Source organism: Hemitrygon akajei, chromosome 4, assembly GCF_048418815.1.
Source record: "Hemitrygon akajei chromosome 4, sHemAka1.3, whole genome shotgun sequence".
NCBI classification, from domain to species: Eukaryota; Metazoa; Chordata; class Chondrichthyes; order Myliobatiformes; family Dasyatidae; genus Hemitrygon; species Hemitrygon akajei.
The window spans coordinates 47,316,753-47,335,001 of record NC_133127.1 but is presented as its reverse complement, the minus strand read 5'-3'; the positions used below and the strand labels follow the sequence as shown (position 1 = coordinate 47,335,001).

The 18,249-nt window shown below is 43.0% G+C and overlaps 1 protein-coding gene across 3 annotated transcripts in view; it reads right to left on the bottom strand.

The window, feature by feature from the left end:
• Positions 1-17,690, bottom strand: part of sgms2a (sphingomyelin synthase 2a) — a 101,159-nt gene extending 83,469 nt beyond the window's left edge. For 2 of the 3 annotated variants that reach the window (XM_073042501.1, XM_073042504.1), the window contains exon 1: positions 17,507-17,690. The gene's annotated coding sequence lies outside the window, so the exon portion shown is untranslated. Of the gene's footprint in view, positions 1-1,301; positions 1,462-17,506 lie in introns of all 3 variants that reach the window. The other variant, XM_073042502.1, reaches the window with a different exon arrangement.
• Positions 17,691-18,249: the final 559 nt, after the last annotated feature.

The window sequence follows — 18,249 nt, the reverse complement described above, 5'->3', positions numbered from 1 at the left end:
CAAAAAACAAATTTAGACCGTTATTCCCAGCTGCATGTTTTTGCTTTCAGATGAGTTTGTATTTTGGAGTTACAAAACATAACAGTGGTAACAAGAAGTCTTAAAAGGACCCAAGATGACTATCTACCTGCTGAAGTGCAGTGAGATGTTACAGCGTTTTTTAAAAAGTTCAATGAGAAACAGTTGGGTTTTAAAATAACACAAAAAATGTTATTTTTATGGACAAATTCATGGGTTCATAAAGATTGAGTACTGAGTGATAATACTGTACTTATTAAAAAAAAAAGAGCAGTAAAGACTGGCTACATTGCAAAGACTGGACAGATTTGATCACACAACACATAACTGAATATTATAGACAGGGAATTGAGGAGTATTTTAAAGCAAATGCAATAGCCGATGAGAAGCGAGAGCAAATTTTGCTGAGTGCATTGGATTTAAAGGCATACAGTTTGCTTAGGAGTTTGACTGTTCCAATCAAACCAGCCAAAATGATTTTGGGAAAGTAATGCAGGAACATAGTTAATTGCAGAATGCTTTAGGTTTCATTAGCGAAATCAAAATGAAGGGAAGTCCAATTCAGCACAGGTGGCTGAATTCAAGAGATTGTCTGAGCATTGTCAGTTCAGTGATGGGCTTAATGATGCCCTGAGAGATCCTGTTGTTTATGGAATCTTACAAGAAAGCACTTAAAAATGGCTCCGTTGCATATTTAAAAGAGCAATTGAAATAGTTGTATCAATGGAAACAGCAGACTGAGTTGCATTCAGGAACAAATTTGCAATGTCTAAAAAGAAATCCGCTTGGCCGAACAAATTGCGTCACTGTTGTGGCAGGGGCCCATATTTACCAGATTTAAAGGCGAGATTGCAGAAAATGCAACAATGTAGGACACATACAAAGAGCATGTCGGGCAGACAAAAATGATTGGACTGCACAGGGAGGAGAAGAAGATAAAAAGTCAAGTTGCAGTTTCAAAAAGGACACTAATCTCAATGCTGTTGATGTGTTGCGAAGCCTCTTCTCAAGGACTGATGTTCCAGAACACTTAGTCAATGACAATGGACCACAGTTTGTTGCAGAATAGTTTCAGTCATTCCTGAAAATGAATGGAATAAGACATATTATATCTACACTGCCCCACCCAGTCAGAAATGGCTTGGTGAAAACATTTGTCCAAAGTCTAAACAACGCATTGCCAGCAATATCAGCATAACACACTACACTGACACTGAATCAGAAGCTCACTAATTTCTTCCTTGCGTAATGCAATGCAGCACACTCCACAACGCACAACTCACCAGTTATGCTGTTCCTGGGTCGTCCCTAGCGCTCATGCTTGGATCTCCTCAAACCCAATCTCAGAAGGAGTGTGCAGGACAAACAGCTGAGACAAATTGAAGGCTCCTCAAACATGGAGGGTCAATGTTTCACCTCTGGACAGGGAGTCATGGTGAGGAACTGTAGAGGTGATCAAAAGTAGGTACTCAGTAAGACTAAGGACAGGACTCTCCTACACAGTGGAGATTACATCTGATATCATCTGGAGACAACATACTGACTGGTTCAGAAGAACAGGGTCAATTGTTAGAGAAGGAAGTGGCTACAGTTGTCAGAACCACCTTCTGAAGTCCCAGAGTCAATTCCTACACCCTGGAGGACCCAGAACCTGAGATTGTTTCACAGCAAAAAGGCTCACCTGCCAAACAGGGTGGTTCCCCTCATCAAGAAGGACATTATCCTTATCCCAAAAGAGTAAGAAAGCCTCCACAGCAATTAAATTTTTACACATGAATGGGACAATTTGAAATTTACTATACTGTTGATGTCTATGTAGTAGTTGTATTATATAGCATACTATATATATAGTATATGTATATAAGTAGAGATGCATTCTATATTGAGTTGAAGTTCACAGCTAAGCAGAGAGGAGTGTTGTGTATTTAATATTTCAGTAATATTTGAGTAATATTATAAATATATTGTTTGATTAAGCATTCTTTGGTGTTTAAGTAATTTATTACAGGTTATATGCACAAATACGTGAGCTGTATATGTTATGACTCTACCACATCTTATGCGGGCCTGGCTTTAAGTACAAAATAAGTTAGACTATTATTCCAGGCTGTGATTTTTTTGCTTTCAATTGGTCTGTGCTTTAGAGCTACAAAACAGAACATTCTTAATTGGGAAACCTTTTAATCACCCGGACTGCAGCACATCAGAAAGAAGCCCGTCACTACTTACTGTTTAATGGATGAAAACAAAATAGTCTTTCCAGGAAACAACAGTACCCCTGGGCTTCATGGATACACTATGGTTAACATGGAATAACACTAAAAGAACTGGTAACAATGAAAGAAATTGCTGAATAGAAACATGACACTAAAGGATTCCTGAGCATTAACTGAAGCATCAACTCTCTTTCTCTCACCACAGATGCTGCCTGGCCTGTTGAGTATTTCTAGCATTTTTAATTCTTGTTTCAATTTTACAACATCTGTAGTTTTTTGGCCAATGAAAGATTGAGACATAGGAGACAGCAATTGCCGAAAGCTGAAACAACACACAAGATGCTGGGGAACTCAGCATTCAAGCAGCATCTGTGGAGAGAAGCAGACAGTTGGCATTTCAGATCCTTCATCCTAAAATACGGACCTCTCATGTTTAGATTCTATCACTCACTGTTTCACGCTTATCAGCTAACATCGGTACGATCTTCAACAATCTTTCTGAGGAATGAGAGGACGGAGAGATGAGATCACGAGGATTTAATGCTTCTCCAGAATGTATGTTATTATTTACTTTTCTAGTGAAAGTCCTACAAACCTTCCCAATAATGTTTAATAAATAATTGCAACATAACAAATCTCCACAGATGTACAGTGGAGACCATTCCAACTGATTGTATCACAAACAAGAGAAGATCTGCAGATGCTGGAAATCCAAGCAAAATACACAGCAAAATGCTGGAGGAACTCAGCAAGTCAGACAGCATCTGTGGAAAAGAGTAAACAGTCGATGTTTCGGGCTGAGACACTTCAGCAGTCTTGAAACACTGACCGTAAGATCATAAGACACTGGAGCAGAATCGAGTCTGCTCCACCATTCCATCATGGCTGATCCCAGATCCCACCCAACCCCATACACCTGCCTTCTCACCATATCCTTTGATGCCCGGACTGATCATGAAACAATCAACTTCCACCTTACATATACTTGGCCTCCACCGCAGTCTGTGACAGAGCATTTCAGAGATTCACTACTCTCTAGCTAAAAAAAAATTCCTCCCTATCTCTATTCTAAAAGGTCGCCCCTCAATTCCTTTAGTTCTGGATACCCCCACCATATAAAACATCCTCTCCACCTACACACTATCTAGTCCTTCAAACATTTGGTAGGATTCAATGAGATCCCTTAGCATTCTTCTAAATTCCATTGAGTACAGGCCCAAGACTGCCAAACACTCCTCATATATTAACCCCTTCATTCCCAGAATATTTCTTGTGAACCTCCTCTGCACTCTCTCCAATGACAAAACATATGGGGCCCAAAACTGTTGACAATACTCCAAGTGCAGCCTGACCAGTGTTTTATAAAGCCTCAGCCTTATCTCCTTGCTTTTATATTCTATTCCCCTTGAAATGAATACCAACATTGCATTTGCCTTCTTTACCACAGACTCAACCTTAAATTAACCTTCTGGGAGTCTTGCACGAGGACTCCCAAGTCCCTCTGCACCACTGATGTTTGAACCTTCTCCCCGTTTAGATAATAGTCTGCACTATTGTTCTTTTAAAAAAATGCATTATCATATATTTCCCAACTGTATTCCATCTGCCACTTTTTTGCCCATTCTTCCAGTTTGTCTAAGTCCCACTGCAATCATATTGCTTCCTTAGCACTACCCTCCCTCCACCTATCTTAGCGTCATCCGCAAACTTTATCACAAACCCATCAATTCCATTACCCAAATCATTGACAAACAATGTGAAAAATAGTGTCCCAGTACTGACCCCTGAGGAACACCACCAGTCACTGGCAGCCAACTAGAAAAGACCCCTTTTATAAACAAGAGAAAATCTGCAGATGCTGGAAATCCAAGCAACACACACAAAATGCTGGAGGAACTTAGCAAGCCAGGCAGCATCTATGGAAAAGACTACAGATGACATTTTGGGCCAAGACCCTTCAGTAGGCCTCTTTTATTCCCAGTCACTGCCTCCAGCCTGTCAGCCATCCCACTATCCAGGCCAGTATCTTTCCTGTAACGCCATAGGATTTTATCTTGTTAGGCAGCCTCATGTGTGGCACCTTATCAAACACCTTCTAAAAATCCAAGTAAATGACATCCACTGCCTCTCATTTGTTCACCCTGCTCGTTACTTCCACGAAGAACTCTTAGCAGGTTTGTCAGGCAAGATTTCCCTTTACAGAAACCATACTGACTTTGACTTAGTTTATCAATAGTCTCCAAGTACCCCGAAACTTCGCCCTTAATAATAGGCTCCAACACTTTCCCAACCACTGAGGTTAAGCTAACTCTTCCATTGAAACTGCCTGACCTGCTGAGTTCCTCCAGCATTGTGCTTGCACATTGCTTGATTATATCACTGTCTGTTATGGAGGCTCCAATGGATAGAGTCACAAGAAGTTGCAGACGTTTGTAGACTCAGTAAGCTCCATCACAGGCAAAATGTGCCCTTCCATTGAAGACAGCTTCAAAAGGTGGTGAAAGAAGATGGCGGCAGACATCGCTAAGGACCCTCACCATCCAATACATGTGCTCATTTTGTTACTACTGGCAGGCAGAGGTACAGGAACATAGATAATTCAGAAAGAGCTTCTTTCCCTCTGCCATCGGACTCCTAAATGGTCCGTGAGCACTAACCCAATGTTCCTTTTTGGCACTACTGATTTTGTAGTTTAAGACTAATTTTTAAATCATTGGGAAATCCCAATTTCCCTCGGGATTAATAAAGTCTGTCTGTCTGTCTATTTTCCCCCTAGCCCATTTTCCTCCAGCCTATCACTTCCTAGCTCTCTACTTTATCCCTCCCCCCCACTTCCTATCCCCCCTCGACCATCCCATGTTACTTCACTCCTGATGAAGGGTTTCGGCCCGAAACATCGTCACTACATCCTCCCATAGATGCTGTCTAGCCTGCTGAGTTCTGCCAGCATCTTGTGTTTTTGGTTTTTTTTTATACTGCTGCTGCAGGGCTGCAGATTTCACATCAGATAGGTCAGTGATAATAAATCTGATTTCTTTCTTGTTTTATTCCTAACGTTGCCTTAGCTTTCTTTCATTTCCATTGATCCGACAAACTGGATAACATCAGGATCAAAAATCAAACTTTCAGCACACTCACAGAACAATGGAACATACCAGACAGGACAGTGTAAAACTTTTAGACGACTCAGTTGCATCTGATGTTCCCTCCACTCCATTCCATGGTGTACAGGAAGGAGGAAGGAAATGAAGGGAAGAGGCAGCAAGGCTGCGAGAGAGAAATGGATGTAGTGAGTGAACAACAAGACTAGCGATATTCAAGTTCAACTTCAATTCTTATTCACCAATGCATGAATATAGCTGAACAAAACAGCGTTCCTCTGTGGACAAGGTGCTAAACATATTACTGATAGCACATAGCACAAATAGTGAATATGCTTACGAATTCAGAAAAAACGTAGAGTCACAAAGAAATAAAAATATAGCCCAAGTCGCTGAGTGGCATGACTGTAGATTTATGCTAAGTTGTCCTGGTCAAACAACAACACACACAAAATGCTGGTGGAACACAGCAGGCCAGGCAGCATCTATAGGGAGAAGCACTGTCGACGTTTCGGGCCGAGACCCTTCATCAGGACTAACCAAAAGGAAAGTTAGTAAGAGATTTGAAAGTAGTGGGGGGAGGGGGAAATGCGAAATGATAGGAGAAGACCGGAGGGGGTGGGATGAAGCTAAGAGCTGGAAAGGTGATTGGCGAAAGTGATTCAGAGCTGGAGAAGGGAAAGGATCATGGGACGGGAGGCCTCAGGAGAAAGAAAGGGGGGGGGAGCACCAGAGGGAGATGGAGAACAGGCAAACAACTAAATATGTCAGGGATGGGGTAAGAAGGGGAGGAGGGGCATTAACGGAAGTTAGAGAAGTCAGTGTTCATGCCATCAGGTTGGAGGCTACCCAGCCGGTATATAAGGTGTTGTTCCTCCAACCTGAGTTTGGATTCATTTTGACAGTAGAGGAGGCCATGGATAGACATATCAGAATGGGAATGGGACGTGGAATTAAAATATGTGGCCACTGGGAGATCCTGCTTTCTCTGGCAGACTGAGCGTAGGTGTTCAGGGAAACGGTCTCCCAGTCTGCGTTGGGTCTCACTAGTATATAAAAGGTCATACCAGGAGCACCGGACGCAGTATACCACACCAGCCGACTCACAGGTGAAGTGTCGCCTCACCTGGAAGGACTGTCTGGGGCCCTGAATGGTGGTGAGGGAGGAAGTGTAAGGGCTGGGGTAGCACTTGTTCCGTTTACAAGGATAAATGCCAGGAGGGAGATCGGTGGGAAGGGATGGGGGGGACGAGTGGACAAGGGAGTCGCGTAGGGAGTGATCCCTGCGAAAAGCAGAAAGAGTGGGGGAGGGAACAATGTGTTTGGTAGTGGGATCCCGTTGGAGGTGGCGGAAGTTACGGAGAATTATATGTTGGACCTGGAGGCTGGTGGGGTGATAGGTAAGGACAAGGGGAACCCTATCCCGAGTGGGGTGGCGGGTGGATGGGGTGAGGGCAGATGTGAGGGAAATGGGAGAGATGCGTTTGAGAGCAGAGTTGATGGTGGACGAAGGGAAGCCCCTTTGTTTAAAAAAGGAAGACATCTCCTTCGACCTGGAATGAAAAGCCTCATCCTGAGAGCAGATGCGGCAGAGACGGAGGAATTGTGAGAAGGGGATAGCATTTTTGCAAGAGACAGGGTGGGAAGAGGAATCGTCCAGGTAGCTGTGAGAGTCTGTAGGCTTATAGACTCCGGTGCTTCCAGTGTGGCCTTTTATATATTGGTGAGACCCAACGCAGACTGGGAGACCGTTTCGCTGAACACCTACGCTCTGTCCGCCAGAAAAAGCAGGATCTCCCTGTGGCCACACATTTTAATTCCACGTCCCATTCCCATTCTGATATGTCCATCCCTGGCCTCCTCTATTGTCAAAATGAATCCAAACTCAGATTGGAGGAACAACACCTTATATACCGGCTGGGTAGCCTCCAACCTGATGGCATGAACATTGATCTCTCTAACTTCCGTTAATGTGCCTCCTCCCCTTCTTACCCCATCCCTGACATATTTAGTTGTTTGCCTGTTCTCCACCTCCCTCTGGTGCTCCCCCCACCCCTTTCTTTCTCCTGAGGTCTCCCGTCCCATGATCCTTTCCCTTCTCCAGCTCTGTACCCCTTTTGCCAATCACCTTTCCAGCTCTCAGCTTCATCCCACCCCCTCTGGTCTTCTCCTATCATTTTGCATTTCCCCCTCCCCTCACTACTTTCAAATCTCTTACTATCTTTCCTTTCGGTTAGTCCTGACAAAGGGTCTCGGCCCGAAACGTCGACAGCGCTTCTTCCTATAGATGCTGCCTGGCCTGCTGTGTTCCACCAGTATTTTGTGTGTGTTGTTGTTTGAATTTCCAGCATCTGCAGATTTCCTCGTGTTTGGCCTGGTCAAGTTTGTTTTTAACTCAGCACTAGGGGCAACGCTAAACGAGAACTAGAGGGCAGGCCCCAACCCAATACAGATTTCAGCACGCCTCAGAGAGGCACTCCCCACACCGCCTCAGCATCTCCTCTCCTGGTTGGCTGCCACAGACGACCCCATTGAGAAGGTCTAATCCTCCCCCAACGCAGGTCTCACTAGTGAACCGGACTTGCAGTATTCTCAGTTATAAATCTCCAGTAGGGTCTTGTGATCTCTATAAAATGTCCAGGACAATCACTCGCTTCATCTGTACAACTGAGCAACTTCTTGGCACAATGATACACAAACAATGGTACTATTTGGCCAGCTCCACTGCTAATGAGCAACTTGCTGATGGGATAGTCTTGCAGTACTTGATGTTCTTAGTATCCAACAGTGATCTGCGATCATAAAAAAGACATACAGGATGAACAAATACACCTTTGATTGGACCCAGAGTTGCGGTGGTGTCCGAGGGTGCCACCTTCTTACCGTTAGCATGTTAAGCTAATGGAAGGTGAGAAGGGCTCATGTGGAGCTTGACCAGACGAGCCAATGGAAACACAAGAAAATGCGGGTGTTAGAATCTGGAGCAACAAACAATCTGCTAGGGTTCAACCCAAAACATCGATAGTTCCTTAACCCAACAGAGTTGCTGCTGAGTTCTTCCAGTAGATTGTTTGTTGCTCCAGATGGAGCAATTGTCCTGGTGCAATGCTATTCCAAGTAATATTCAGTTAGTGAAATCTGTGGGATGTATTTTAACTTGCACTCACAATTAGAGATGATACATTTCAAATAATTAGGCTTTTGGATTTAGAAAGAGAAAAGGCAATGTTACATTTGCAAAATGAAACTAGTGTTAAAAAAATCAGCTGCGTCAAACTCTTCTCCTTAACGCTGTATTCACCAGCCTTGGGAATTTGCCATGCATGATTGCGCCAAAGCATATTGACATAATTGGCTCCATGATTTCATCTGGCCCAGCTATCCTCTGAGGATCTCTGCACTCTCCCCATACTCCTCCACTTCTGGCCCTTTGCGAACGTCCGACTTTAAACTACTTGACAAATAAAAGTTCTGCCTTCAGGTGAGAATTAGTTTGACTACTCAGGAAGCTTCGTATACTATACGCAACTTGTAGTTGCACAACCTCACTTTACATATGGTCAGACAAGAAATACAGATCGTACTAAATTATGCAAGATCAAACCAGTTACACTAGATCAGCCAAAACGTAGCTGAAAGTAGAGGACTCAAACACCAGTTTGACCAGTGCTTTTTACTCATTGATTCAGTGGCAGATTTGTGCTAACAAATTCATAGTCAGAAAAATCAAATATACTTCAGCAGCTTTTTTACAAATCAAAATGCTCAACAAGCAAACCACTCCTTGTATGATTTTCTATACTTTAAAGAAATAACTTCCTGAGTTAACCTGACTGTTTCTCATCCAGGATTCTTGGTTGGTCCCAAGTTCAGCTTCCAATCACACACCACTCATTTCTACCTCCATACCTCCATAGCTCTGTCCTTGGCTTGGCTCTTTAAATTCAACAGGGAATAGCTATCCCTCGAGCACTCTAAATCACTCCTTATTGATTTCTATTTGAAGGATTGGTCCCATGCCTAAGAAAGGATGTGCCTGCAATGGAAAGGGTCCTGAGAAGGTTTACAGGGATGATTCTGGGCATAAAAGGGTTAATGTATGAGGGGCATTTGATGGCTCTGGGCCTGTACTTGCTGAAATTTAAAAGAATGAGGGATCTACCAAACATTGAAAGGCCTAGATAGAATGGACGTGAATATGATGTTTCCAATAGTGTGGGAGTCTAATAGTGTGAGGGCACAGCATCAGAAGAGAAGGATTTCCCTTTAGAACAGAGATGATGAAGAATTTCTTTAGCTAGAGCATTGTGAATCTGTGGAATTCATTGCTATAGGGGCTGTGAGACTGTCATTGGGTATATTTAACATGGAGGTTGCTAGGTTCTTGATTAGTAAGAGCATCAAAGTTTACAGAGAAAAGGCAGGAGAACGGTGTTGAGAGGCAAATCAATCAGACGTTATCAAATAGCAGAGCAAACTCAATGAAATGATTGCCATAATTCTGCGCCGATATCTTATGCAGGAGGAACTCAGTGGGTCAGACAGAATTTGTAGAGGGAAATGGATCATCAATGTTTCGGTCAGGGCCCTTTATCTGGACGAAAGATAAAGGGGAGATAACCAGTATAAAAAGAGAAGGGCTGGCTCTTTTCTCTAGCACCCTATGATTTCCAGAATTGGTTTGTATTTAAGTGGCTTGTTCCAAATGCTGGCAAATCTTTTTATTATCATATCTGTGGGAAATCACAGGCACTGACTGTGTTATTCCAGTATTGTGCGACTTTAAGGCTCAGTTGACTCAGCTAGGAACACAGTAGTGCACTGGCTGATTTACAGCATGCAGGCCACGATACCATCCAATGGGAATACAGTAGAACAAGTCTTAGTTACCAAACAAGTAAGAATCATTGTCCCAACACTTCTCCCTCTGCAATTTTGTACCTTATCTCCCACAACCATGCTGTGGGGGTGTGACTGATCTTCAGAACTAATGGGTGAACTATAGAACCATAGAATTTAGTGTAAGTCAACATTATAGAACAAGGTCACCCAATTATCACCAGAGCTGCATATGCAGATGATGTTTGTGTTTGCAAAGGCTCTGAGGCTGCACTCAATGACAACGTCAGCTCATTCACCAAAATATATGAGAAGGTGGGTCTTACACTTAACATCGAATGGCCAAAGTCATCTTCCAAACTACCCGCTGTATCTCACAACCCTTTGTCAATGAAAGTTAATGATGAGAATATAGAATGTAGACCATTTCCCATACCTGAAAAGCACCTTCTCAGCAGAGGCAGCTGTTGACAATGAAATCCACAAGTACTTTAATGCAATAGCACAGCCTTTGGCCAAGGTAGGAAAAGGGTGTTTGAGGATGAAGATTTCAAGGCCTAATGTGTGCGATTAATAATACTTGGTTAACATATCAAAATTTCTCAGGCATATTGTATAATAAGAGATATTTGGATAGGGGACATAAATCTTGCTCAATAATTGAAAGAAGTTTTATGGAATGCCTTATCAGAAATGAGAAAATAGAGGGGTCAGGAGGGATTTCCACAGGTTGAAACGTTGACCACTAATCTAGTAGTTGCCACTGGCAGGTATGACATTGTAATGATACACACTACGAGGAAATCTGCAGATGCTGAAAATTCAAGCAACACACACAAAACGCTGGTGGAACGCAGCAGGCCAGGCAGCATCTATAGGGAGAAACGCTGTCGACGTTTCGGGCCGAGACCCTTCGTCTCAGCCCGAAACGTCGACAGTGCTTCTCCCTACAAATGATACACACTCATTGTTTGTGAGACTTGGCTAAAGCTAGCTGTATATGAAAAAGCCTTCAAAAAGTAATGGGTATGGCCCCGTCATCACAGTAAAACCCTCCCCAACATTGAGCACATCTACAAGGAGCACTGTTGCAGGAATTCAGCACTCGTTATCAAGAACCCCCACCATCCAGGCCATATTCTCACTGCTACCATCAGGAAAGAGGCACAGGAGCCTTAGGCCCACACCACCAGGTTCAGGAACAGTTATTACCCCTTATCCATCAGGCTCCTGAACCAAAGTGGATAACTTCACTCAGTCCAACACTGAACTGATTCCATAACCTATGAACTCACTTTCAAGAATTTTACAACTCATGTGCTCAGTATTAGTTATTATTTATTTATTATTTTGTTTCTCTTTTGTATTTGCACAATTCATTTTCTTTTGCACGTTGGCTGTTTGTCCATCTTTGTGAGTATGTTTCTTTGTATTTATTGTAAATGCCTGCAAGAAAATAAATCACAGGGTAGTACTGCAGATGGTGACATATATGTACTCCGATAATAAATTGAAAGTCTAAAATTCCCAAATAACTCATTAGTTTTGAAGCAATTTAGAACATATGATCTGATACTATGCAACAACTTGAACACTTTCTTAAATCATGTGTAGTTTCCAAAATTGGGAGGGGTACTTTTAATAATACTTGTACTGTGTCTGCAAATCACAAGTCACAAAGATCACCTATCTTTGGACAAGTCCGGTCATTTATGCTGCAATGAGGTCCTGGAGCTGCATGTAGTAAAAACACTGTAGCTGTGCACGTTGGTGTTGATTAGTCATTTCTCCTATAATCAAAATTAAATTATGTGCGGGAGATCAATCCTACTCAACTGTGGGATTGATTTTCTGTATATAATATAAATAAAAATATTCTCTTCTGACTCTATTTTGTTAAGAGATCACCCTGGTTTTGTCAGGAAAATTTGCTGGTATCTCTGTTCCTCTGGTTTTTGTATAGATGCTGTTCTCTAAGCAAAGTGACCTTGGTCTTGCATTGGCTGTTTACTATGAATCAAATTCCTCCTTGCTTCCAAACTCATGGGTTCCATTTCCTTTGGCCAGCGCTTACCACCACTCATCCTGCACCCCCCCCCCGCCCCCCGATGGCATGCAGGTATAGTCAAAATCCAGAAACATAGAAACATAGAAAATAGGTGCAGGAGTAGGCCATTCGGCCCTTTGAGCCTGCACTGCCATTCAGTATGATCATGGCTGATCATACACTGATACATCTAATACACTGGCAAAACAGCTTTCCTACCATCTGATTTCCAATCATTGGCTGAAGGGATTCTCAGAACTACTGAGCAAAAAGGTTTAGATTTTCCATTCTTCTGGCATTCACATAACATGCCAACCATGTGGCATGGGGAGGTATAAAAGTTCCATTTCCAATCTCACCATCATTCACACAATCTTAAGTGAGTAATTTCTCTGAAGTAGTTCTCCCATAATGCATCAGTCATCAATGACCTGGCTCACCTGACTGCACAATCCATTCAAAACCAGCCAATGCTTATCAACAACTATTGCATTTGTGCAGGCACCAATTTTCTGCAATTAAGTTTTTGCTTCCAATACCGTTTGCATATTTTTAAATGAAGATAACTTTGCAGGCTGTCCTCTGCTTCCATACAACTTCACCTCAGAACTGTAACTTTAAGAGAGAGCACTTACAATTACTAATGTGTTGAGCCTTCCAAAGCTTCAACAACCCAAAATTCCTCAAAGCCAATTAAATATTTTTCTTTCTGAACTGTACTTTCCAATCTGGTGGAGGAAAAACCAGCAGTCAAATTGCACACTATAGCATCCTGCTATAACTGTACCTAGGTGATTTGACCTTGGTTATCTCAATGGAGGGATTCGTTTTTGATCCAGAAAATTCTACGGTCCTTTACTCAGCCATTTTAATCTACACTGAAGGAGAACCAAAGACTTATTTTGATAACTAGAAGTTTTGCAATTCAGTGCTGAACTGCAGCAAGGGCCACGACAATGTGCGCAAGTTTATGGAGGACAATAGGAACCTTAGATTTTAAGATACTGGAGCAAAGGAATGTCTGTAATTTTGATCAATATGCTATCTGTGCAATTATCCTTATTTTGTATATCAGAATCAAAATCAGAACATTGTTTAATATCACTGGCAAATGTTGTAAAATTTGCTGCTTTGCAGCAGCAGATTCTAATACATAAGAAAAATAAATTACAATAACTATATATAAAAAATAAGTTGGGCAAAAAAAGAGAAAAGATAGCATTCATGGGTTCATTGTCCATTCAGAAATCTGATGCTGGAGCGGAAGAAGCTGTTGCTGAAACATTGAATGTGGGTCTTCAGGCTCCTGTACCTCCTCCTTGATGGTAACAATGAGAAGAGAGCATATCCTATGTGATCGGGTCCTAGATGATAGATGCCGCTTTTTTAAGGCATCACCTTTTGAATGTGTCTTCGATGCTGGGGAGGTTAGCACCCAACATAGAGCTAGCTGAATTTAAAAATTTCTGCAGATTTTCCCTATCCTGTGCAGTGGCCCCTTCATACCAGATAGTGATCCAACCAGTTAGAAAACTCTCCACAATACATCTATAGAAATTTGCCAGAGCGTTTGGTGGCATACCAAATCTTCTCAAACTCCTATTGAAAACGCAGCCCCTATTGCGCCTTCTTTGTAACAGCATCAGTAGTTTCAGCCCAGAATAAATATTCAGAAATGTTGACTTCCAGGAAGTTGAAACTGCTCACCATTTCCTCTGCTGATCCCTTAATGGTGTGCGTTCCCTTAACTTCCCCATCCTGAAGTTCACAATCGGTCCTTTGGTCTTACTGACGTTGGTTGTTAGGTTGTTGTTGCATCAACACTCAACCAGCTGATCAATCTCATTCCTGTATGTCTCCTCGTCACCATCTGAAATACTGCCAACGGCAAATTTATGGATGGCATTTAAGCTGTGTCTAGCCACACAGTCATGGGTGAAGAGAGAGTAGAACAATGGGCTAAGCATGCATCCATGAGGAGCATCAATAATAATTGTCAGTGAGGAGGAGATGTTATTTCCAATCCACACTGAATGTGGTCTCCCAGTGAGGAAGCCATGGATGCAGTTGCAGAGGGAGGTACAGAGGCCCAAGTTTTGGAGCTTGTTGACTAGAACTGAGGGTATGATTGTGTCAGACACTGAGCTGTATTCAATAAACAGCAGCCTGACATAGGTATTGCTACAGTCCAGGTGATCCAAGGCCGAGTGGAGAGCTAGTGTGATTGCATCTGTTGTAGACCTATTGTGGCAATAGGCAAATTGAAGCAGGTACATGTCCTTGCTCAGGCAGAAGTTGTTTCTACCCACGACCAACCTCTCACGCACTTCATCACAGAAGACGTGAGAGCAACTGGGCATTAGTCATTGAGGCAGCTCAGTCTGCTCTTCTTGGGAACTGGGATGATGCTGCCCTTTTGAAGCAGGTGAAAACCTCCAACTGCAGCAGTGAGGGATTGAAGATGTCCTTGAACACTCCCACCAGATGGTTGGCACAGGTTTATAATGCCCTACCATTGAGGCCTGGCAGCATGTGAGGGTCCACCATCAGGAAGGAGATTTTGACATCAGACTCAGACTCTGAGACAGAGATCACAGGGTCACCACACAGGTGTAGCTTTATTCTCCCTTTCAAAGTGTTCATAAAAGGCATTGAGCTCACCTGAGAGTGAAGCACCACAGCCTTTCATGGTGTTAGGTTTTGCTTTGTAGAATGTAATGACCTACAAACCCTGCCAGAGCTGACATGCTGACATTCCTGCCTCTAACTTCAATCAGATTTGTTGTTTTTGCTCTTAAAATAGCCTTTTGTAGGTCATGCTCGACTTCTTGTGTAGTTCTGGATCACCAGACTTGAATGCCACAGATCTAGCCCTCAACAGACTACGAATCTCCTGGTTTACCCATGGCTTTTGGTTTGGTATGTTCAGTATGTTCTCAAAGGCACACACTCTTCTGCACAGGTCTCGAAGAAGTTGATGATAATCGCGACATATTCATTCAGATTCAAAGATGAATCCCTGAATATTTTCCTGTCCACCGACTCTAAGCAATCCTGTAAGCACTGCACCGGATCCCTTGACCGTACCTTCTTGGTCCTCACCTCTAGTGCTGGTATGTGACATACAGTATATCTGGGTTTTTTTTAAAGTTAGCTTCCACATCTTTGGAATGTAAGAAATTGAGGTATATAAAATCATGAGGTATAGATAGGGCTCCCTGGGTTGTTACCCCAGGGAAATGGCAGTAAAAACTAGAGGGCATAGGTTTAAGTTGAGAAGGGAAAGATTCGAAAAGGACATGAGGAGCAACTTCTTCAGGCAGAGGATATAGAACAAGTAGCCATGCAAAGTGGTTGAAGCAGGTACATTCACAATATTTAAAATGCACTTGGACAAGCACATGGATAGGAAAGGTTTGGAGGGATATGACTCCCATTTGTCCAGTTTCATGGGCAGCATGGTTAGTATGAACGATTTTCCCTGCTGTATGAGTCTAATGATTGTATATACAGTCATATAGTCCAGCTGCTCTCTTAAGTTGGACCTGACTCTTTACTTAATAAGTAAACTTTAAAATCATTGATAATCAGTTCTTTATCGTTGCCCTTTCTTCTGCATTCTACGTGGCATATAGTAATGAACACTCAGATGGTGCCTTCACTCCTGCCTCAGGAACCTGTGAAACTTGAGAACCAAGCCTTGACTGCTCTCTATTGCAGTATTTTGAAGTTGCAGAGATGGGATGGTTTTCTTGCAAACCTAACTAATCCCATCTCTCAATCATTTATTGTCAATACAGGTCCTTTTCTGGGACATAGCTATTTCTGGGATCTGGCTGGGCATAGATTAAAGCCAAGGTCAGTCAGCGCAGAAACAGGCCCATCACATCCATGCTGACCTTTCTGAAATTCTACACCAATCCCATTTACCCCTCGCTGTTAAGACTGCACCCCCTTTATGTGTCAGTCGCTCTGTTTCCTATACCAAAATGGCCAGTCTGCAGATCTCCTTTGTCTATAAACTACTTTTTAGGCCGGCAAGATGCTATACAGGTATGTCTCCTATTACCAAACAGCAGGGAGTGCAGTTGTCCCACCGAAAGGACCAATGTTCTTTTCTGATCTTGACTGTTGTTTGTACGGAATTCACACGCTCTCGCTGTGACCTGTTGGCTTTCCTCCCATATCCCAAAGACGTTTAGATTGGTCTTTGTGTAAGAGTGGGTGTGTGGCGGGAGAATGGGAGAAGGGCAAAGAGCATTGAGCAGTACGGAACTTTAACAAGCTCTTCAGCCCACCATGTCTGCGCTGGTCATGCTGCCAATTTAACTAATGCCACCCATCTGCACAAAGTCTATTTCCCTGCCTATCTTTGTGCCATTTACATGACCGTTAAACATTGTTATCGTATCTGCTTTTCCCCACTCTCCTGACAGCGCGTTCCAGGTACCTACCGCTGGGTAAAACAAAATCTTGCCTCGCTTATCTCCTTTAAAAGTGAGAGAACATAGGCTACAGAGAAACGAGATTGATGGGCTGTCATAGACTTAGCGGCCCGAACAGTCTATGTTGCAAGCATGTGAATAATGTGCCTGATACGCAGAGCGAACACGATGTTTTCCACAAAGGTGGTTTTTCTTTTGAACTGAGCTGCAGGTAGACTGGAAGTTGCATTTGACAGAGAGTGAGTCGTCACCTCGTTGTGATTCAACAAACACGGAGTGAACTCTTTAAAACGAAAACAGCCAGTTTAGAAACGCACCCATCCCAGCAACCAGGAATAGCGGAAGAATTAAACACGAAAAAACACTAAAAATAAATCGGTAACAAGCCATTGAAAGTGGAGCAGTAATGATCGTCACTTGCAGCGGAAGCCAGAAAGTTTGATTGCAGACGCTAGATAAATCTTTTCTCATCAGCACGTTTCATAAATACCCGTTCAGCTGGAGAGTTTTAATGCTCGAGGCAGGGTCTGACACAGAAGCAACTTACATTCTACCAACAACTGGTTCACATGAAAGGTGAAATACACCTCTTCAATCCCAACAGCTTCTCTTGCGTACTTTAAAGACGGACCCTTGAACCCAAATACCTGTGACACTAACTCCTTTAAATTCACACCCCATGAGTCGTGACATAGGAAATCTATTTATTTAAAAAATAAAGCCTTATTAACAACCCCTATTACATCTGACCCCCTTTAAATTGTCCTCATTACATCTGAAAGCCTTTGGGGTGATCCCTTCTAACCAAGCCTCGTCTCCCAACAACATTTTCAGTCTTACCGGCTCCAGCTCCGCCCCGCGAATCGAGGGGGCACTAGGTTTGTTGCCTCAAAAGCATGGAGAAACTTTCGCCAACTCTTCAGCGGAGCTCAGAAAATCCATATGCAACTACTTCAGCACCCTCGCTGAAGTCTGCGGGACTTGGAACAAACCGGCTCTGCTGTGTCTGTCCCGGAGTGGGCCGGCTCCGAGCAATCCTACAACTAACTGCCCGCCCATTCGGCACAGGAACCACCCTCCCGCTCAGCACAACCCTACAATCTCCCTGGTGTCCAGCTCTGGCTCGCAAAATTTCGGCTCAAATATATTTTTCGTTTTAAAAAAATAACAAAAATGCAAATAAAAACTTATTTTTCCTCCCCAGAATGTGAAAATTCAGAAGTGGGAAAGTTATCGGAATGTATTCTAAGGGATTGGATATATAAATACGTGGATAGACGGACTGATTAGGGACAGTCAAATGGCCTTGTGCTTGGTAGATCATGTCTCACCAATTTTATAGATTTTTCAAGGAAGTTACCAGGAAAGTAGATGAAGGCAAAGCAGTGGATGTTGTCCACGTGGACTTTAGCAAGACCTTAGGCAAGTTCCTGCAAGGGAAATTGGTCAAGAAGATTCGGTCACTTGGCATTCATGATGAGAGAGTAAATTGGATTCGACTTTGGCTTCGCAGGAGAAGCTGAGAGAGGTAATTGCTTTTCAGACTGCAGGCCTGTAGCTAGTGGTGTGCCACAGGGATGGGT